We start from the raw sequence: 23,971 nt of genomic DNA, 5'->3' as shown, positions 1-23,971 counted from the left end.
GTGACCCAGTAAGTCATTCACCCTTCATTCGTTTTCTCTTATGACTCAAGACCCCCCTAATGACGATAATGGAAAATAATCTCGAATTGATTTTAATCAATTGAGATTTATTTGGTATCACAATCAAGATTGATATAAATCAAATAGTAAAAATAATATTTCCAAATCTATTATATTTATTGATATGCTTATAAATTGTATACCATATTTAATCTTTTCATTATTGTTTGGACAATTCGTATAAATAAGCCTATTGGCTTTAGTAAACATCGATCAAAGAATTATTCTTTATTCTATTTCCTTTCTTCATCTATTAGTTTCAACATGATATCAGTGTCATATTCTCTTCCTCCTAAGTTTCCTCTTCTGAATTTTTGGTACATAAATTATACGAGTTTCTGTATCGAGTTTGATATCATCGTCTACAATGCGGCAACCTCAGCAACTTCGACAATGGCAATTTGGTAGCAGCAGCTTTTCTTCTCCTTTCATTAACAACTCTTTCCTATTGGCAACAAGAGTTTTCTTCTCCTTTCTTCAACAACTCTTTTCTATTAACAGTAGCAACTTCGACAACATCAATCATAGCAAGGCAAAATTATTATTTGTTAGTTTTATTTTTTTCCTCCCTTTTTCATTTTTTTTCTTTTTCGTTTCTGTTAAGAAAAAAAAGCAAAAAAAAAAAGGAAAAATGAGAAAACAAAAAGAAAAAAATAAGCATAGAAAAAAAAGGCAGAAAAAGGGGGGAAATATCTTCTATCAGTTCTACTGGAATTCTTGCGTCATCACAAGATACATCTTTTCCTTTTCATATGATTCTTTCTTTTTCCGTTAAACTTGACTATGATAATTATTTACTTTGAAAATTACAATTTCATCATTTACTTTGTGTTTATGACTTATTTGATCTTGTTGATGGTACTTCATCCTCACCTCAAAAAGATGATCCATCTTATGTTATTTGGTTTAAGAATGATCAATTAGTCTTGTCTTAGTTAATCTCATCAATTACTGAGCCTATACTTCCAATGCTCATTGGCCTCAACACCTCTCGTTAGATTTGAAAAGCTCTTGATCATTCTTTTGCATCCCACTCTTGAGCACAGGTTCTCCAACTTCATCTATAATTACAGTCTGTGCAACGAGGAGATGCCTCTATTAATGACTATATGAAATTAGTCAAGACCATTGCAAACAACCTAGTTGCAATTGAACATCCAGTCTCTGATCCAGAACTATTAATACATGTTTTTGCAGATTTGAGTCATCAATATGATAGTTTTGTTCCTAGTGTGATGACTCACATGGATCAAGTATCACTCGAAACTTCATAGTATGTTATCCTCTCATGAAAGGCTTCTACAAATACAATCTCAAAGGATGTCAGATTCTCTATCTTTATCGGCACACATGATTACCAAAGCGCCACAACTTGATCAACATAATCAATCTCCTCCTCAACATGGTCATCAAAATCAGATTAGAGGTTTCAGAGGTCGAGGTCGAGGTTGAGGTCGAAGTCAAGGACGCTGTCAGATTTGCTTCAAATATGGTCATTATATTTAAAATTGTTATAAAAGATATGATTTAAATTTTTGAAGACTTATAGCATCAAATCGACCCCCTCCCTCATCTTGGCAATCTGTACCCAATCATCTCATTCTGGAGCATTTTCACTCTTCATCCCTCCTAATGCAATGTCATTGGTTCTTGAAACCCGAGGATGACATCCAAATTCTGGAGCAACTTATCATGTTACACCGGAGTATGATATTCTTATAGAAGCTTCGCCTTATTATGGACCTGACGTAATACAAATAGCCAATGTCTCAAGTTTGCAAATTGCTCACATTGGAAACACATCCTTTCATTCATGTGATCGTACTTTTCACATGCACAATACTCTTCATGTTCCTTCTATCACTAAAAAATTACTTTCCACATGTCAATTTGCTCTTGATAATAATATGTTTTTTTTTAAATTTCATCTTCATCATTATCTTATGAAGGATCCCGCGACAGGAACTATTCTACTCCAAGGGGACACTAAAAACGGTCTTTATCATCTTCAACCCACCTCTCTCAAAACCTTTGTTGGAGAACATACGAACAAATTCTCTTAGCATACACATCTTGGTCATCCGTCTCTACGCCTTGTTCAGGATATTATTAATCATTTGTTAGCAACTTTTTTAGCATTATCATCTCATTTATGTGAAGCTTGTATGAAAGCAAAATCTCATAAACTACATTTTGTATCCTCTACTCGCAACTCTAGCTTTCCTTTGAAAATTATTCACTCTGATGTATGGGTCCTGATCCTATTCTTTCTAATCAGGGTTTTCTTTACTATGTTATTTTTGTTGATAACTTTAGCAAGTTCACTTGGATTTTTCCTATGAAAAGAAAATATGATCTCTTTAATATTTTTTGTTATTTTCAAAAGCATGTTGAACGTTATTTTGAACGTAAAATACTCTCCCTTCATTTTGATTAGGGTGGAGAGTATCAAGCACTTCATCGTCATCTTACTTCCTTTGACATCCTCCATCGAGTCACTTGTCCCCACACTCCTAAACAAATGGATCCGCAGAGAGAAAACATCGTCATGTGGTTGAAACTGCTTTAACTCCTCTTAATCATGTCTCAGTTCCACTTAAATTTTAGAATGATGCCGTCCAAACAGAAGTCTACCTTATCAATCGTTTACCCACTCCACTACTTCAAAATAAGTGTCCATTGAAAAGACTTTATAATTATCTTCCAGATTACTCTTTCTTTTATATATTTGATTAGACATGTTATCCTTGGCTATAACCTTACTCTAAACACAAGTTACCCTCGCTCCCTACAATGTGTTTTCCTTGGTTACAGTAATTTGCATCATGTGTACTGTTGCCTCCATATTTCGATCGAGTGGATATATATTTCTCGACATATTACTTTTGATTAATCTCTTTTTTCGTTTACAGTTGCTACCTTGGATCCTCCTTCAGATAATTAAGGCACATATCTAATATCACTGAGTAATATACTAGAATCCCCACATATTGATTCATCAGGACATATTGAAAGTACAAGGGGGGATGGTATCTTGGGTCCAGCTCCATCTCCATATATTCCTATAGACTCAACGGCTAGTGGTGATCCCACCTTCTAGTTCTGATTCCCATCCGTCTGAATACTCATCTCTAAGTAGCTCTGATAATGATACTCCTCGAGGAATGCTTCCTCTAACTAATATTTATGCACAATGTCAGCCAATGTCCACTCGTTATCCTCTTCCACGTGCTCTTATTACTTTTTTAAATTTTGTTGAACCTTCTAGCTTTAAACAGGTAGTCAAAGATCCAAATTGGTATGCTGAGATGACTACAGAATTTGATGCTCTTCTTCGCAATGCAACCTGTAGCTTAGTTCCTCGTACTCCATCTATGAATATTGTGGGTTCTAAATGAGTTTACCGAATTAAGTATCGTGCAGATGGATCTATTGAACATTAGTAAGCTCGCCTTGTTGCTAATAGTTTTAATCAACAACTAGGTATTTATTTTAATGATAGTTTTAGTCCAGTAGTCAAAATTACAACTATCATATTGTTACTATCTATATTGTTAGCTCCAATTGGTCGATACGACAATTAGATGTTTCCAATGCTTTCCTTTATGGACACCTTGAAGAAACTGTTTATATAGAGCAACCACCTAGATTCATCCACCCGCAACTTCCAACACATGTGTGTCAACTTTAGAAATCTATATATGGTTTTCGGCAAGCACCTCGTGCATGGTTTCATCGTCTATCTACCTGGCTTTATACTCAAGGATTTTCTGGCTCAAAAACTGACCCTTCCCTATTCTACAAATGTAATGAGAAATTTTTAATATTTGTTCTGATTTATATGGGTGATATATTAATAATCGGTATTAATCAAAATGGTATTACTACTTTACTCCATCTTCTTTGTCAAGAGTTTCTTATTCGGGATCTTGACAATGCTCATTTTTTCCTTGGCATAGAGTTTCTCTCACATTCTGAAGGTTGTCTTCTCTCTCAAAGCAAATATATTACTAGACTTCTATAATGAGCTAAAATGGATGGTGCATGTCCCATCTCCAAACTAATCATTGAAGGTGGTTTCATCGCATCTTCATCCACCTCTTTAATGTCTAACCCTCAGATCTACCGAAGTATTGTTGGTGTCCTACAATATGTCACCATTACATAACCCGATATTGCTTTTGCTGTGAATCGCGCTTGTAAATTTATGTGTGCTCCTACTGAACATCATTGAGAATGTGTTAAGAGAATTCTTTGATATCTCAAAGGCACTATTCTACATGATCTACTTTTATATTGTCAGCCCTCACAGGAGTTGATTGCCTACAGTTATGTCGATTGGGTTGAATCTCCTAAAGATAGATGATCTGCTAGTAGATATGTTATATTTCTTAGGTGAAATCTTATTTCCTGGTTTTCAAAAAAGCAACCTACAGTCTCTCACTCAAGTACTGAAGCTGAATATAAAGCTATAGCTAGCGCGACGTTAGAAATTATTTGGCTACAATCTCTTCTTTTTTAATTATACTTTTTCCTAACTGCTACGCTTAAAATCAAGTATGATAATATTGGAGCAGCTTATCTTGCGACAAATCCTATTTTTCATGCTCGTATCAAACATATAGAGATTGATTTTCATTTTGTTCGTGAGCATGTGACGACTCAATAACTTTCAGTTTCTTACATCTCTACTGAAGATCAAATTGCTGAGATATTTTCCAAATCATTATCCAGACAACGTTTCGCCAAATTAGCACTCAAACTCAATGTTCAGGCACTCCCGTTGAGTTTAAAAAATAATCTTGAATTGATTTCAATCAATTGAGATTTATTATATTTGACATCACAATTAAGATCGGTATGAATCAACACTACAAGAAAATTGGGATTTAACAACACTTAAAAGACAACGTTTTTTTAAAAAAGTGTTGTCTTTTTTTATTTTACAACGCTTTTAACTAAAAGCGTTGTCTATGTTTTATATTTCTTATTAAAGACAATGTTTTTTCACTTAACCGTTGTTTATTGGTATTTTTATTGGGTCAAAGACAACACTTTTCAAGAAAACGTTGTCTATGATAATATTTTACAACGATTCCCCTCCCTCAACGATTCCCCTCCCTCAAAATTACACAAAACCTAGCCTCCATAGCTATCTCAACCAAAAGTCCATGAAAAACGCATCTTCGCCAAAACCCTCCTCTGCGCCGCCCTCATTAACCTCCTCTGCCACTCCTCCGGAAGGAGCTCGAACGCTGCTCAGGAGAGCGACTCAGGCACAACTTCAAGGAATTCATATCCATTTGGAGCGATCGCGAAGAGGAGGGTGGGAATGGGATGAAGCTTGAAGCAGATTGCAAGGATAAGACACACTAGATGAGCTCCACCCAACTCTGGAGCCCTAAATCTACCGCCAACAACAAGGTCGACGATGATGGCAAAAGCATTGCGGATTAGGTATGAAAGAAGAATCTTGAGCGGTGTTTTCTCCGATTTGATGTTTTTTTAACAGATAAATAATTTGGTTTTGGTTACAAAGAAATGAAAAACCTGATCTCATGGAGGAGAAGGAGATCGATTGCTCGAAGTCGAAAAGCTACCATTTTGTGGCCGGATTCATTCTGTTTAAGAGCTCAAAGCAGGCGTCGAAGCCCTCAATACCATGTGATCTCTCTCTTCTATCGCTCCCACCGTTAAGGTGTTGCCTTCCCCATCTCTTCGACGACCGACGAACACTCTGACAGTGGCTTTGGCGCCAAGCACTCCGACAATGCCAAACCAGCATCTGACGACGCACACCTTAGCTTGCAATTGCAGCATCCTCCGAGGAAGACGAGGCGGTGCTGGGCGTCAAAACTGCATCGCCGCATCAAGATCACATAATCAAGGAGTATAAATAATGGTTGTCTGGATTCATTTACCTGACCAAGATGGAGCTTGGGAATTTCTTGTCAGAACCACATTCTGTTTGACATACTTGAGGGATTTTGATCCGACCAAATAATTGTGAAGACCCTTTATGACCTAATAGGGATGACAAACTGAGTTCATTTCATTAGGGGATGATCAATCTTATTGAAGTTGGTGCTTTTGGCTTATCCCTGATTCCATTTTATTGCTGAGAATGTATCATTAGAGGATCGCTTTATCCATCTCAATATATCTTTGTATTTTATGGTTCATTCTTTTGCAGGAGACTTTGCACATGCACCATGAAAAAGTTGACGATCTAGAGGCTTCCTTGATTGGGTACGAGGCAAAAGAAACTAGTGGTGAAACTGAAGAAACTATGGTACGTGGAAGCTAAGCAAAGCTTGATTAGGAATTGGCAGATTTCTACAATCACTGTTTATTGTGTCTTTGCTCTTCAAGACATGGCATACTCTGAGGTAGCATGATTTTTATGAATATCTATTTATCTATTCTTTTTAAAGGTTATCATTCTTGTGATACACGGAACACATTGTTCTATTAATAAAAGTATGAAGCATACACATGTAATGATTAATCTGGTTAGAGAAAGAAAATATACTGAGAACACAAAGTATGTTAAGTGGAATATATGGAAAACTTTGACAAATATGCAAAATAATGTTATCATAAATCATGGGACACAATAAATAGCAATTATTTTAGAGTAAAAATAATTAGTTCACATGCCTTTTTCTTTTAGAAAAAAATACTTGCTCTTTAAAATATAATTCTTGCTAATACTAATTGTGATGTATGATAAATAAGGAGTTAGCATGAGGAAGTTATCATTTATGTTTCTCAAACTATAGTATGATCCAAATACTATAACATTTCAGATTTTCTTTTTATGGGCCGTGAGCAACAAAAGATTTGGTGGTTTGAACTTTTCATCTAAAGACGTTGGTTGAAGTGCTTGCACTCTCAGGTAAATATGTTTGTGCATCTAGAACTCTAGAAGGCATTGTAATATGGTCATAATTGAACTACATATGCAGTTAACTGAAAGGCTCCGCATTAGCTGGTATAGTTACATCATATTTCATCAATAACCTAAATATGCTAACTTGTTATTTTCAATTTAGAACTTACATACCACTTGCTAAAAGTGAGAGTGGTCCATGTAATTATGCTACTGAAAACATTAACTATTGGGTGATAGACATATTTTATTCAGAGTTAGTGGTGACTAGTTAAAATAAGAATGCTTTCTTCCATGTATATTCACCACACGATTATTGTGAGTTAAGATATCACTCCTTTGAACAATTAATAGAATCATCCAATTAATTGTATTTTAAAAAAGACACTGCTTTGTCATCATCAAGGTATTTACTTTCCCTATATTTGTCTTTATGTTTAGTTGATAGTTTTATTTCAGTTGACTCTATTCTTGTGCATCAATTTCTTGATTTTTTTAGAATAAGATTTTCTTTCATGATAGAAGTTGAGATTGTGGAAATTTTACATGTTGTTTGCTTATTCCTGTTGCCTTTCATTAGATGTTGAGATTGTGGAAATTTTACATGTAGTACCTTTTTCAGATATTTTGAAGGTGAATGGAGGTATTCAGGAACTCCAGCTAAATAGCTTGGGTATGGATGATTACAGGAGCAGCAACTACATGCTATGTGATACTGCATCAGAACCTCGGAGTGTGACTGAGAAGTACTTTGATGAAGAACTATCAACAAGACTTCAGGATTTAAGCGAGAAGATGGTTAAAGTCAATAAGTAAAGAACATTCAAATCAAGAGGATAAGTAACATCTATCAAGATCCTTTAAGTTCATGTAATAAGATGTAGTCGATAGGAGTAGCTTTGAATGTCTCCTAATTAAAATTTCTTTGTATGCAAGTAATTATGTTTGTTATAGAAGTGTAAGGATAATAATTTATATATTTATCTTGGTTGTTTATTTAATAATATGTTGTTGATTGAAGTAGATTCGTTTTCATTTATCTTTTATTTATCTTTGGTATTAAAAGATAGTAGTTTAAAACCTCTTGTCTTTTGTTAAAAAAGACAACGTTTTTTTATGAGTTGTAAACTGTTGTCTTTGCTAAAAAAGACAATGTTTTTTATGCGTTGTCTTTAAAAAAGACAACGCTTTTTATGTGTTGTCTTTGCAAAAAACAACAACGCTTTTAAAGCGTTGTCTTTGCTACAAATGACAACGCTTTTAAAGCGTTGTCTTTGCTACAAATGACAACGCTTTTAAAGCGTTGTCTTTGAGCAGACTTTTAACAACAGTACTTTTAACAACGTTTTTTCAGCTACATAGACAACGCTTTTAAAGCGTTGTCTATCAGCTTTTTTCTTGTAGTGCAAATAGCAAAAATAATATTTTCAAATCTATTATATTTATTGTTATGCTTATAAATTGTATACCATATTTAATCTTTCCATTATTATTTCGACAATTTGTATAAATAAACCTATTGAGTTTAGTAAACATCAATCAAAAAATTATTCTCTACTATATTTCCTTTCTTCATCTATAAGTTTCAACACCCTCTTTTATTAGGGCCATCCAAAAATTCATGCTTTCCTTTACACCTAGTACACTTAGTAATTTTTTTTTCTTCAAAAGCTATCTATTAGAGGCGCTTTGTTTAGAAAAGAGTACCGAGGGTGTGTGGAGAGGTGCTTTGGTAGCAAAATGATTTAGTTGTCACTTCCATCATAAATGTCCATTTATGGGTGGATGCCACGTAGCTCCATTCTTCATCTTCTGAAATGACTTCTAAAGCACGCTTCTTTATACGACTCAATGGCACATCTTTCTCTACAAATCAATGGTCCTCGGTGTGTCTGCTGTTTCGATCAAACGGCTGCAATTAAATCATATTCTATAAAATCCTAAACAACTCCCACTCGCAAAACTTTACCTTTCGTCTTCCTCAACTTTCTTCTCCGACGACCTTACTTCTGCAAACTTCTCTTTTGCTCTCTAAGTGACCCAGTAAGTCGTTCGCCCTTCATTCATTTTGCCTTCTCTTATGGCTCAAGAGTCCTTCACCCCTTGATATACCTTCACTATTTCTATTTTTGATAAGTCTATTAGGGCTTACATTCGCTCTAAGTATAAAATCCTTGAAAGTTATAGCATTGTCATTCCTTCCTCGAATGCTCATCCTCCTCCTAACCATATTACTTTCTTTAAGGACCAGTTAGCAGTAGTGTTTTCCCATCCATCCCTTCATGTTGAAGGTGAGTCAATATTTCAATATTCTTTTGCAACAGTTTGTCCCAAACGCCTTTTGATACATCTGTAGGATATTCATGCTATTCCACTAATTTGGCATCCCTCCTATCCCCACACAATCTTTTTATATTTTCCTACCTTGAAAAATCGGAGCCCAGGGTTTTTCTTTTCCAGTCTAGCCCCAAGGCGATCTTCTTGGAAATCTTATTTTTTCTTTATCAAGATGCCTGCACCTGCTACCTGATCAGTTGAATGACAATCTTCTTTTCCTCCTCTTCTCGACCTTGGAAAGTTTAAGCAGGATCCCACTTTTATTTCCTATTCAGCTAAGCTGAGCGGCCATCATTTTAAAATTTATAAATGACTACGCAAAGACCTTCTATATTTATTTGGCCTGAGCTCTATCCGAAAAAAACTTTCCTATTCTTTCAGTAAATTTTGATAGCTTGGTTGTTGTCTTATCATTAACTAAGATATTTTTTTTATTTTATCCAATGGACACCATTTATGAATCCTTGATAGGTGACAAAATTAACTCAGAGAACGAGTAGCCCCTTGCTAAGGAACATACACTGTTAGCCGAGCAGGATTAGAGATTGGATTTGGAGCACTCTTCGTTAATTGCCGCAGATATTTATTTGTGGGGTTTGTTAATTGGTAACGATACAGCAAATCGTTGGAATATTTTTAGAAAATTTGTTATCTTTATGTGTTTTAAAAGAAATTAAGAAAAAATAAAGTGATATTATTACATCTTATTTTAATTATCATTAATAACAATCATAATTATTTGGTAGATTGAATGTTTCTATAATTATTAGGCAGATTGAATCATTCTACAAATTTTGTGAGGAATTTTTAGTGAGGTCGCAAAAGATGCCTTTTTTGATTAATCATTATAATTTTTCGTTATGTGGAAATAAACTTTAAAATATTTTTACAATAAATAAAAATAATAAGTTTAAAAAAGGTTTTAAAAGAATTATACAATTTTAAGATAAAGATTTTAAAATTAACATAAAAATAAAATAAAGATAATAAATTATATACAATTTGAGTTGGAACAATAAGAAGAGAAATATATACTTTGGAATTTTTATTGGAAAAAAGTACTTTTTTTTTTTCCTTCAAATGACCGTTGATAAGCTTCAATACTTGTAGAAAAACATTTACAATAATAAAAGTAATAAGCTTGAGAAGAAGTATCATTGAAATTGATAAAGTCGTCACTTCGGCGACTCCGATTTTTCACTATATGAAAAGGAAAGAAATTGTAAAAACAGTCAATAAGACACATCCAGTAAAAATTGACTCTAATCCTATTGACAATAACATCTTTTATGAACCAACTATAGAATACGTGGAGGCACGAGAACATGTACGAACTTGGAGATAAAGATTTTAAAATTAAAATGATAAAAAATAAAGAATAAATTTAATATAATTTGAGCAATATAATAATAAGGGAAAGAGCACAGCGTAAATCTTATTGGACGAGCCTTTTTTGTATTTTTTTTTCAAATGATCATTTATAAGTTCTAACAACTATTCTATTAATGTTTGTTCACTAAAATTTAGATCATGAAAAACTTATTTGCTAACCAACCCTTTGGATCAAAATATAAGCTTATTCTTCAGCCGTTTATGAGCTCAGTCAATTGAAAACTTGTCTGTAAATGTACTAAATCGATAATATATAAGTCAATTTACAAAGTCATGTAGATAAACTTTGCTTGAACAATATTATTTTTAAAATTAGAACATTAACTAAATTAGTTGAATGCTCCTCAGTTGGCCGCCCAATTGATTCCGCTCTTTACAAAAACATTTTGTTTTTTTAGTCACAATCTTAAGTTGATTAAATTAACTTTACTTGATTTAACCTATAGTATTTTTATCGTGAAAAATAGACTTTTAATTAACTACTTATTCAGTTAAACTTTCTTTAGACGATATGACACTTAGTAAATGTTTTTATTAGGACCGTCTGAAAATGCATGCTTTCTTTTACGCCTTAGATGTTTAGTAAATTTTTTTTTCAAAAACTGTCTATTAGAGGCACTTTGTTTAGAAGAGAATATCGGGGACGCGCGGAGAGACGTATTGGTAGTAGAATGATTTGGTTGCTACTTCTATCAAAAATATTCATTTATGGGTGGATGCCACGTAGCTCAACTCTTCATCTTCTGAAACGACTTCTAACACACGCTTCTTCATACGGCTCAATGGCATATCTTTCTCTACAAATCAACAGTCCTCGGTGTGTTTTCTATTTCGATCAAACATATTCAATTAAATCAAATTCTATAAAAATCCTAAACCACTCCCACTCGCAACACTTTGCCTTTCGTCTTCCTCGATTTTCTTCTCTAACAACCTTTCTTCTGCAAACTTCTCTTTTGCGCTCTAAGTGACCCAGTAAGTCATTCGCCCTTCATTTGTTTTCTCTTCTCTTATGGCTCAAGACCTCCCCCCTTATATTAGGGTCGTCCGAAAATTCATGCTTTCCTTTACGCCTTGGACACTTAGTAATTTTTTTTTTTCAAAAACTGTCTGTTAGAGGTGCTTTGTTTAGAAAAGAGTATCGAGGATGCGCAGAGAGGTGCTTTGGTAGTAAAATGATTTGGTTGTTACTTCCATCATAAACGCCAATTTATGGGTAGATGCCACGTAGCTCCACTCTTCGTCTTCTGAAACGACTTCTGACACACGCTTCTTCGTACGACTCAATAACACATCTTTCTCTACAAATCAATGGTCCTCGGCGCGTTTGCTGTTTCAATCGAACGGATGCAATTAAATCATATTCTATAAAAAATCCTAAACAACTCCCACTCGCAAAACTGTCTTTCGTCATCCTCAATTTTCTTCTCTGGTGACCTTTCTTCTGCAAACTTCTCTTTTGCTCTCTAAGTGACCCAGTAAGTCGTTCACTCTTCGTTCGTTTTGCCTTCTCTTATGGCTCAAGAGTCCTTCGCCCATTGATATACCTTTACCATCTCTGATTTTGATAAGTCTAATCGGGCTTACATTCGCTCTAGGTATGAAATCCCTGAGAGTTATAACATTGTCATTCCTTTCTCGGATGCTCGTCCTCATCGTCCTCCTCCTAACTATATCACTTTCTTTAAGGACCAGTTTGCAGCAGGTTTACGTTTTTCCATCCTTCCCTTCATGTCGAAAGTGAGTCAATATTTCAATATTCCTTTGCAATAGTTTACCCCAAATGCCTTTTAATACATGTGTAGGATATTCATGCTATTCCGCCAATTCGGCATCCCTCCTACCCCACACAATCTTTTTATATTTTCCAACCCTAAAAAATTGGAGCCCGTGGTTTTTCTTTTCTAGTCTAGCCCCAAGGCGTTCTTCTTGGAAATCTTGCTTTTTCTTTATCGAGATGCCTGAACCTGCTACCTGGTCAGTTGAATGACAATCTTCTCTTCCTCCTCTTCCCAATCTTGGAAAGTTTAAGCAAGATCCCACTTTTATTTCCTACTCTGCTAAGCTGAGTGACCATCGTTTTAAAATTCACAAATAGCTACGTAAAGACCTTCTATATTTGTTTGGCCTGAGCCCTATCCAAAAGAAACTTCCCTGTTCTTTCAATAAGTTTTGATAGCTTGGTTGTTGCCTTATCACTAACTAAGATATTTTCTTATTTTATGCAATGAGCGTCATTTATGAATCCTTGATCAGTAATAAGATTAACTCAGAGAACGAGGAGCTCCTTACTATGGAACATATACTGTTAGCCGAGCAGGATACCCAACCGACCGCCCCTTCCAATGAGCATCCGACAGCTGGACAGCAGAATCTAGCGAGGTCACTGCGTCTGTGGAGTTATCTCCCGATTCTCCTGAGGTGCCTGAAGATCCTTTTAAGGAAGTGGAGGACGTCCTAAAAAAGAGACGTAAAAGGCGCAAACTTATCCACGCACAAGTCCCTGAAGGACAGGTATCTTCCGCTGAAGTGCCCTCTATTGAAACATCCTCCCTGTGTTTATCTTGCGTCCAAGAAGATTCTACCCGAGAGGGGATGCAAGAGTAATCTTTTTGGCAGACTTTATCCACCCTTCCTTCCACCAGTCCAACTCTGGAAACCATCCAAACACAGGAGGTCATTTCTCCTCTGAGTAACCCTCCTACTCCTCTTGTGGCCCCCCATGCGAGGACTCTTTCTATGTCTGCCTCTGCTGCTCCTAGGAGGCCTTATCAATTTTCAACCATCTTTGATCTGCCATTCACCTAAGCCATAGCTTCTCCCTTGACCGCTCCCCCAATTACTTGCCAAATACTTTTGAGGGGTCACCTAATGGAGGCTCGGGAGGTAGCGGGCAACTAGCTGAACGAGCTTACTCCCAGAGCACTAGCTGATAATATTCATATGAACTGATCGAGGTAATATAATTTAGCTATTATTTTTTTAGGATGCATATTTCTAACCCTATTTGTCCTCTAGCGATGGCCGACCGGGATGGGCCTCGCACAGTAATTGTCAGCCTTGGCTTAGGAGAATGAATCCATGAGACAGCACGTCTCTAAGGTTGCTAATGTGCCCTCTTGCAATTGACTGAGCAGGTTGAGACTTAACTCCAGGAAGCTCAAAGGTTGGCAAAAGATGAGCTCGAGAAGGTGGCCAAATTAAAGACCACCCTAGAAGCTTCTGAAGCCCAACTCCAATCGGACACGACTCTTCAGGCGAAAGTGCAGACGAAGCTGGATAAGAAAACTGCAAAGGTTGAACACCTCTCCACCCAGCTAAAGGAGCTAAAGGTGACGTATGACACCGAGCTAGCTGCCAAAGACGTTGAGTGGGAATCATTGAGCTCAGACTTAAAGACCACCCAGACCACCTTATCTGATAAAGAATCTGAACTGATGAGTCTCTCTATGGTGCTAACGGCTGCCTGGACAGAGCTAGTGGCCTATTAAGCGGGAGAAGATGAGTGCTTTGAGACAAGGAAAAATGCCCTCCTTTGAACACGCGAATTCCGCTCACCTATCACCAGCTCTATCAACAAAGCTCTTCTCTTTAGAGTTGAAGGTGCATTGGAGCAATTAAGGGAGGGAAGATATCTAGTCTCCGAGCCTCCTGCTCGTTTTCTTGACCGCAAGAAGTTGATTCAGAACCACCCGGTCATCTTGTTTCCCAACTTACTGTGATTTGCTTTGTTATCCTTTCTTCTTTCGGTTAATGTAATAGAACTCAAATGTTCGTATCCACTGTATATGTAGTTAAGTTTCTATTAAATCTATCTCAACTTCAATGTTTGATTGTCTAATAACCTTTTGTTTCTTCCGAGTGTGTGTGAGATAAACCACGAAAATCCATTCCGACTATCATCTGCACGAGATGTAATGAAATGAGGCTAACTTAAGGAAATCGTTCAACATCAAATTCGTCTAAATGTTAAGGTCAAACGGGATATAATACATGATGCTCTTTTAATTTACCAAGATAAAATTTAAAACCATTCAGACTAAAACCCGTTTGGGTTTATCTCTGCTCGAAGGGGGGTTGAATGGACGTCACCCTCAAATCGATCTTCTTTCTACAAGTCATTAGTTGTGCAAGCGGAAATACAAATACTAAGATAATGAAAACAATGAGAATACACACACTAACACAATCGATGTAACGTGGTTCAGAGATTGCTTGCTCCTACTCTACGGTTTGTCCTTAAAGTGGACGAACCCTCAATCCTTCGGTGGATTAGTCCCCGACAATCTCCGACTAGAGCTTTCTCCTTCTCGATGGAGCAAACCTCTCACAATACTCTCTTCCTCTTTACAAGGTGAAACCTAGATTTGGAGAGGAAGAGAAGACTTGGAAGCTTGGAGGCAAAGATTAGGAGTATGCAATTAGATCAGTAACCTTCTTCATACCCCAAAGCTCCTCTTAAATAAGAGGAGAGAGTTGAATACAAGGTTAACTCATCTCGGCACCAGTCGATTGGTCCATGCACCAGTTGACTGGTGTAGCCATTGGACATAACCATCGACATTCTGCAAAATCCGCAATCCTGCTAATGGCTATCTACCAGTCGACTGGTCTTTGCAATCGTCGAGCACAGAACCATACTGTACTTTTGTGAATTTGGACCAGTTGACTAGTTCTAGTACTAGTCAACTGGTACCTTACACTCACTTACATTCATCCTTTTCAGAGTCACCCTTAAAACCCTCTTCCTCGACCTTCATCCCTTAGATGCACCCGAGCCCGCGGCTCCTCTCCATGCACCTTTCGTGTTGCCTTTAAGTTCACTTCCCTCGGCTTCACTATGTTCCTCATCCGGTGGTCCCTCGAATGTATTCCACACCATCATTCACCGACTCAAGGATCCGAGCCCTAGGATAAGCTTCCTAAACTTGCCGGCACCAAGTTCCTCATGTGTTTCACCAAGTTCTGCATGACTCAAATACATATCAAAGGCTAACTTAAACTCTTTGACACACACATCAAAATCATGATTGTACCCGATCAAACGTAGGTCGATTGCTCCCACAATCACTCGCTTTTTGATGTGTGGTAATGTGTTTAAGTTAGACACAAATAATAACTTAAAAATTACAAGCAAAATGTAAACATGAAGCATAAATCCAAGCTTCTCCTTAACATATGCTCTATCATTCAATTTTCAAGTTTTCGCACAATTATGGAGAAATAAGTTTCTAACTTAAACTTTCTCATTTTCTTCCCCTTTGACACCATCAAAAAAAAATTGTACCAAGCAATTATACATTATATGACATCAATTTTGACTAAATTTTGATATAATTTTAATTTCTGAAGCCAACTTCAGAAATGCATAAAAATTTCATAAAACTTGAAAAATTATGAAATTTTGAAAACATATTTCTTTTAATGTCCTTTAACCAGGAAAATGATATTTTCATGGAAATTAATTATATTTTTGAAGTTTTGACCAAAACTCAAAAACCTTGAAAACATGTAATTGTGTATCAATTTAAAACCTAGTTTTGCAATCATATATTTTAAAATAGCTATACCACTGTAAATAGAATATAGAATTGTTTTCAAAACTTTTGAAATGTCCAACTATGATTTATGTGCAAGATGTCCATTAATTAAACATTTGTTTTCCCCATAGTTGATATATGATCACTAAAGTTTGATACATTTCATAACTCATTCAAATGCAATAAGCATAAGTGAATTATGAGTATCATCCTATTATCTTACATCTATGTGTAGAAATATCATGTCAGTCATTGTTAGATGAAATGAAGGTAACTTATACTTAGCCCTTTTATCATGAATTTCTATCAAGGCTAAATGTTCCCCCTTTAAGTCTAAAGTCAACCATATAGAAAATTTAAATTATGACTTTCATGGTTGACTAACCCAAAATCCTCTAACCCTTGAGGATTGATTTTGGTACCCAATAGAAGTTCTTCCTAATTGGGTTAACCAAGTACTTCTTGGGAATCCATTTCCTATCTATGGTCTTTGTTTTGGATTGCCCCTAGTAATTAGACAATGATAGAATTTTTTATTATTGGATTCCTTATACTCTAAGCCTTTTTGTTGAAACTTGTCCTTTGGCTCCCAATAATCATGTTTAGGGTTTTGGAGCCAATTTTAAAATTTTCAAAGGCTTTAGTAAGGTATTCTACTTTTTCCCTTAAAACCTTATTTTCTTCTTCTAAACATGATGCATTTGAACTAGAAGAAGAAGTATGCATATCATTATCCTTAAGAGTCATGAATTCAAATTTCTATTCAAGCATGCTAATATCATGTTTCAAAGATTTGTTTTTCCTTTTAGCATTAAACAAATCCTCATTTATACTTGAAATAATTTTAACTAAGACATGAGGAGGAAAATTGTATACCTCACTTACCGAGACATTCAAGTCCGATGTTTGCCCTCCCCCTTCACTTGAGCTCACTTTTTCATCTTCACTTGAGCTCCCTTTTTTTCATTTTTGGATGAGGTGGAGGTTACATCATTAATTCCCATTAGAGAGAAATGGGAGATATAGTGTTGTTCTTCCTCCGAAGATGATGGATCATCCCATGCTGCTATTAGATTTTTGACCTTCTTCCCCTTTTCTTTTGTCTTTCTCTTCTCTTCATTCTTCTTTTCTTCCTTTTTCTTCAAGAGAGGGCATTCATCCCTCATGTGTCTTTCTCCTTAGCAATTGTAGTACTTTACCTCCTTCTTTTACTCTTGACCCTTGAACTTCTCTTAACATGTGATTTGTTAGAATTAAAATTCTTAAATGCTCTTTTCATCTTTTTACCATGTATGTTTCTTGATTGCTCTCCATTGAGGTACTTGATTATTTGAAATTGGAGGATGGTGGGGATGAAGATTTATTTTTACCCTTTCCCTTGTTTATCACAAGGGCTACTCTTGATCTATGAGCTTCTCCATCTAGCACTTCAACTCTGGTTTCGTGGAGCTCCATTATTGAGAAGAATTCATCTAAAGAAGATTTCTCTGGATCCCTTAAGATGTAGAATGAATCTACAATTGAGCTTCAAGTTGTGGTTCTTGAGAAAGCATTGAGGGTTTTTATCATCATATCTCGATTTGAAAGTATCTCACCTACACTTATTAGTCCATTAATAATTTCTTTAATTCTAGAATATAAAATTGATATTTTTACTCCTTTCTAAAACTTGATGTTGTTGAGTTAAGATCAAAGAATGTCTCTTTTTGCTAACTTTGCTTTCGATGTCCCTTCAGGAAGCTCCACTAGCTTTTCCCACATGTCCTTAGTGCTTGTGTAGTTTCCAAACCTAGTCACCTCTGATTGGGGAAGAACACTTAGGAGGTGATGCATTGCTCTTGAGTTTGCTACATGCTCTTCCTTTCTTGCTTCATCTTACTTCCTTAATTAACTCATTGTTTTGATCCTTAGGCATCTCAAAACCATTTTCTATGATTAAGATTCTATCAAAGTCGGTTTCAAAGAATACCTCCATTATTTTCTTCCACTAAGAGAAATTTCCTTCGAATTTGGTGGGTGAATGCTTAAATCGACCATTGTGTTGATGTTGCTCTTCTTGGCGATTAGTCCATTAAAGAGCATTCTCGCTCTAATACCACTTGTTGGGGATCGACGACCGGCTAGAAGGGGGCTTGAATGGACGTCACTCCCAAATCGATCTTTTTTCTACAAGTCGTTAGTTGCGCAAGCGGAAATACAAATTCTAAGATAATGAAAACAATGAGAATACAAACACTAACACAATTGATGTAATGTGGTTCGGAGATTGCTTGCTCCTACTCCATAGCTTGTCCTTGAGGTGGACGAACCCTCAATCCTTCAGTGGATTAGTCCCCGACAATCTCCGGCTAGAACTTTCTCCTTCTCGGTGGAGCAAACCTCTCACAATGCTCACTTCCTCTTTACAAGATGAAACTTAGATTTGAAGAGGAAGAGAAGACTTAGAATCTTGGAAGCAAATACTAGGAGTATGCAATTAGATCTGTAACACCCGTAAATTTTCTCTCTTCCAAAAGAGCAAACAAAAAATAGAAGAAGAGAAAAGAAATAAAAATATATACATAAATGACCCGGGCTAGGATTTGAACCCTAGACCATTGATTTAAGATTATTTTAAGTAGCCATTAGGGTGGTGGTAAAGCATCACATTGGAAATAGGAAACTATTCATTATATGTATATTATGTGTGAAGAGATGCTTCAGCTTCCACTTAGTATAAAAGGGAATGGAAGAGACCAAAACCTAACTTTTCATTTTCCTCTTCTCCTCTCTAGCCGAAACTCCCTCTTCCCTTTTTTTTTTTAGTTTTCGGTCAAGAACCTTAAGGTTCCAAGTTTCTAAGTTCTTCAAGAGAAGAATCTAAGAGGAGAGTTTTCACAAGGATTAGTATGCGCGTGAAGAGTGACTTGGAGATTAAGGCATACAAGATAAGATTATCTTTCCTACACCTTATAATAGTAGGATATAGCGAAAAGATGTAAGTAGTACTCACCTGCAATATGAGTTGCTTCGATGATGCAAGTTGTAATATGTTTCATGTATGTTAAAGAAGATACATGTTGTGATATATTTTATGCATGTTAAAGAAGATAAGTTTTGGGATTAAGAGCATGTTTGGAGTATCTTGAATTGCTTCCTATTTAGTTTTGGGGCTAAGAAGCATATTCAAGTACCTTAAAGTGCTTCCCTATAAGTGTGGGGGATTAATCACACATAAGGTGCTTGTTTAAATGACAAGTAAGTGCGAGTATAAGAAAGCAATATTTAAAAGAAAGTATTTTACTTTAAAGTGACATGTACTGGACACAAGGTCCATGGGTGGGCTCCTAGATCACCCCTAGGCCCTAGATCGCCTAGTAGTACCTTAATAAGTTCAGGATTAATTATCTCGGATCTTATTAAGGATGCACGCAAAGTGGTACAATGCTGGGCCCAGGCAAGTTTATTATTATTTTCACTAATTATGTAATATAAAATTTTCAAAATTCGTTGTTTGTCTTAGTGGAAGCCTTTCTAAGTTTGAGAACTTGAGGTATAAAGTGTAGTATTAATGAACTCTATAGTATGACAAGACATATTTTCATTACATGTTTACATTACTAGCATGATTTTAAGTTGATGTTTTACATGATAAACCTATTTAAAAATGCATGTCATGTACATATTTCCGAATTATGTGTTTTAGCGTGAATTACAGTCAAGTGCAAGTTTTGTGTTTTCCCCAAGCAGTTTTGAAAAGCATGTTCCCCTTTTAATGCTTGTTTTGTGAGTAGATGATACTTACTAAGCATTCACTTATAGATTTGCATTTCCTTATACTACAGATAAGGTAAAGAAAAGCTCGTGTAAGAGGAGGCAGCAGGAGCGGTGTTTTGTATGTGTGTGTGACGGAATAGTGGAAGAAGATCTTGGAACTTGCTAATGCATGGAAGGTGTTAGATCTTGGTGCTGATGTATTCTCTTATCTCCGCTCTGGAAAAAAAAAAGAAATACTACCAAGAGTTGTTTATGATGAATTTATCAGTTTGGCAGTAATTAGAGTGGCAAAGAGGGAAGATCTAGAGTCTCCCCAAAGGGGAGAACCCCTCTTTAAGCAATGGAAGAGAACCCTAACCCAAGGATGAGTACAAAGGGGTGAACAACCCTTTTGTAGAGAAAGGTGTGACCCCCACACGGGCCATGACACGACCGTGTGGATTCATATGGCCTCGGACCCCTTCCTCTCGGCCAAGGTGACACGGCCGTGTGACCTTCACACGGCTGTGCCCTGCGCCAGCAGGGAACGCCTTACACGGTCGTGTGGTACACATGATCGTGCCAAATTTCGGCCTCGGTAAGGTTACACGGCCAGTCATCACCACACGACCATGTCATGTTCCTTCTCGGGTAAGGCTACACGACCGGTCATCACCACACGGTCATGTCATGTTCCTTCTCGGGTAAGGCTACACGACCGGTTATCACCATACGACTTTGCCTTGCTCCTTCACGGGTAGGGCTGCATGGTCAGTTAGGGCCACACGACCCAAACTCTCTAGAAGCTCTAGATGTTGGGTTTTTCGGGCTGCGAAAATCGCTTGAGAACACATGAATACGAGTTTCTACCTAGATCTACACTTAGATCTAAAAAAGAAAAGGTTATACCTTTGAAGCAAAGCCCTTCGCGTTCCTGCTCGTCCAAACGGTGCCGGATCTCAAGAGTATCAAAATAGATACCCCTCTAGAAGTATCCACACGGACACGTAGGTGGAGAAAAACCACACAAAGGGTGTGCTAGCACCTTGTGTGGTTCGGCCAAGTTGAGGAGGAGAGGGAGAAGGAGAGCTAGAGGAAGAAGATGGACTGAATGAGTCTTGAATGAAAATTCATTCTCATTCATCCTCTTGTGTGGTCGGCCACTTGAGTAACTCCCACTCATTTAATGTGGCCGGCCACATTAATGGGAAAGGAGGCTTGTAACCTCCATGAGGTGGCACACCATGATGATGTGGAGCATCATCATTGGTCCACATCTTGTCATCTCACTTATGATGTGGCAATTAGTCAAGTCAAACTTGACTCTTCCTCTTCCTCTCTAGTCAAGTCAAACTTGACCAAATCTCTTCCATGGTTGATCTAATCTAACCATTTGATTCAAGCCAACTTAATATAATGAATCTAATTCATTAAATTAAGTTGATTTAATGAGTCATAATCTAAATTAGACTCATTGAATACATGAATCAACTTGAGTCCAACTCAATTAGCCCAATTTGGATTACTCTTAATCCAATTTGATTCATCAAATGAATCTAATCCTCTTGGTTCATCATATGAACCTAATCTCCATCTAATTGTCCTTAGTGCGGACCCTATAGGTTCTTGTAACGTTGGCAATGCCCCTAAACCCATTTAGGAGCATAAGTAATGAGCGGTATCTAGCAACACATCATTACTGCCCAATGTTACAAGAATGTTGAGATCCAACATCACCTTGTGACTACTAATTGTGACTCCTCACAATATATGACAAGTGTCCTTCTATCCTAGACATCTAGATTGATCAATATGAGACATAGACCGTGTCATCCTCTGATCAATCTAAATCCTGAACTCCAAGTAGACTCACTAAATCAAATGAGCTCAATATCCTATATTCATTCATTGGGCATGACTATGCACTTCGTGGTCTCACTTTATCAAGAATATCGATGTCGCTCCCATCATATAGGAGGAATAGATTCCATCTACATCACTCACATCCCTCTGCATAATTCGTTACATACCTAGTAATCGCCTTTATAGTCCACCCAGTTACGGGTGACGTTTGACGAAACCAAAGTACATAACTCCTTATGTAGGGAACTATGGTGACTTCAGGTCTAAGGACTAGTAGTCATACTAATAGCCACATGAGAAAGTATATGACACTCATATAACGATCCATGATACTTTCTCATGGCGGGTCATTCAGTATGCATTCTCTAATGCATACCCATGTGTCAACTTGATATCTCTATATCTATGACTTGTGAGATCAAGTCATCGAGTTGACCTACATGCTAGTCTTATTGCATTAACATTGTCCCTGAATGTTAATACTCGACTAGGAATGATTAAGAGTAGTGTTCCCTATATCATCTCACTATCGATTCAACCAATCGATTGATATAGGTAAGAACCTTCTACTCAAGGACGTTATTATACTTAGTTTATTTGACACCAATACAAGTAAGTATAATAACCAAAAACCAAATGTCTTTATTTATATAGAATATGATACAACAAGTCCAAAATACAATCATCAAATGATTGGCTCTAGGGCTCTAGCTAACACTAGACTCCCTTCCAGCTCCGCTTTGCTCCAAATCACATCCTATCAGTTGAAACAAGTTCAGAGTAGATCTTTGAACTGAGCAGTAGATAAAAAAAAATAGAATTGAAAGAGTAACATCTGTCCTGTAAGGTAAGGATAGAAGGACTGGTGTTACAAGATCAGTAACATCCTTCATGCCCTAAAGTTTCCCTTAAATAAGAGGAGAGAGTTGAACACAAGGTCAATTCATCTCGACACCAGTTGACTGGTCCATGCACTAGTTGACTGGTGTAGTCGTTGGACACAACCAACGATACTCTGTAGAATCCGCGATCCTACTAACGACTATTTACCAATCGACCGGTGTCAGCACTAGTAGACTGGTTTTCGCAACCGTCAAACACAAAATCATATTGTGCTTTCATGAATTTGGACCAGTCGACTGGTACCTTACATTCTCTCACACTCATCCTTTCTGGAGTCACCCTTAAATCCCTCTTCCTTGGCATTCGTCCCTCAGATACACCCGAGCCCGCGGCTCCTATCCATGCACCTTTTGCGTTACCTTGAAGTCCGCTTTCCTCGGCTTCACTCCGTTCCTCGTCCGACAGTCTCTCAGATGTCTTTCACACCATCCTTCACCGACTTAAGGATCCAAGCCCTGAGATGAGCTTCCCAAACTTGGTCGCACCAAGTTCCTCATATATTTCACCAAGTCCTGCATTACTCAAATACATATCAAATACATATAAAGTCCAACTTAAACTCTTTGACACATACATCAAAATCATGATCGTACTTGATCAAATCTACGTTGATTGCTCTCACAGAACACATGACACTTTACACCGTCTGTGTACTGATGAAGGAGGGTGACATTCTCAAATTTTAGTAGATGATCTTTAGGGTCAGTCGACCCTGAGTATTCCCCTATTGTTAGGGGTTGATAATGTTTTGACAACTTGTCCTCTAACACCCTCTGAGAGAATGAGATGCTAATTTGCTCGGGAGAGCTACACATTGTAGGAGCTTTTCCCTTGTGCTCGTCTCGATCAGGTGCTTCTCCGAATGATTGTTTGTGTGGTCCTTCTTGGCCCATGTATTCAGGTGGTGTACGGAAGAGCGCTCGATGATGCAGGATTGGTGAATGAGGTGCGGGAGGTAGATGGGCAGGGCCTTCCTCCCAAGCTCCTCTTTCTCTTTGGTAGGCTGTTCTCGACGCTACGGGATTGAACGATGGCTTCATGACACCAGTAGCTGCTTGTTGTTGCTACTACACTAATTTATGTGCTCGGGCATTGATGAGCATCTCTAGATCTTCTTGTGTTAAGGTGACGGTGGTGAGTCGTCCAGCTTCTTCCATCTCTGATCTTCAGATTCAGGTGAATTTTCCACAGACAATGCCAAATTTGATCTTGTCTGAAAATTGTAGAGATGGCACGCTAGGCATGGTGG

At 37.1% G+C, this 23,971-nt stretch overlaps 1 long non-coding RNA gene across 2 annotated transcripts; it reads left to right on the top strand.

Moving 5' to 3' along the window:
* The first annotated feature begins 5,156 nt into the window (after positions 1 to 5,156).
* On the top strand, positions 5,157 to 7,979 carry LOC122030239. 2 transcript variants are annotated; one of them, XR_006125360.1, is made up of 5 exons: positions 5,158 to 5,517; positions 5,600 to 6,140; positions 6,254 to 6,449; positions 6,870 to 6,958; positions 7,575 to 7,979. It is a non-coding gene; the product is annotated as an uncharacterized LOC122030239 (long non-coding RNA). The 2 variants fall into 2 exon arrangements; XR_006125359.1 differs by having other exon boundaries at positions 5,157 to 5,517; positions 5,600 to 6,449.
* The last annotated feature ends 15,992 nt before the right edge of the window (positions 7,980 to 23,971 follow it).

The sequence above is a fragment of the Zingiber officinale genome, chromosome 10B, assembly GCF_018446385.1.
Source record: "Zingiber officinale cultivar Zhangliang chromosome 10B, Zo_v1.1, whole genome shotgun sequence".
In the NCBI taxonomy this organism is placed as follows: Eukaryota; Viridiplantae; Streptophyta; class Magnoliopsida; order Zingiberales; family Zingiberaceae; genus Zingiber; species Zingiber officinale.
This window is presented reverse-complemented; position numbering and strand designations above follow the sequence as displayed.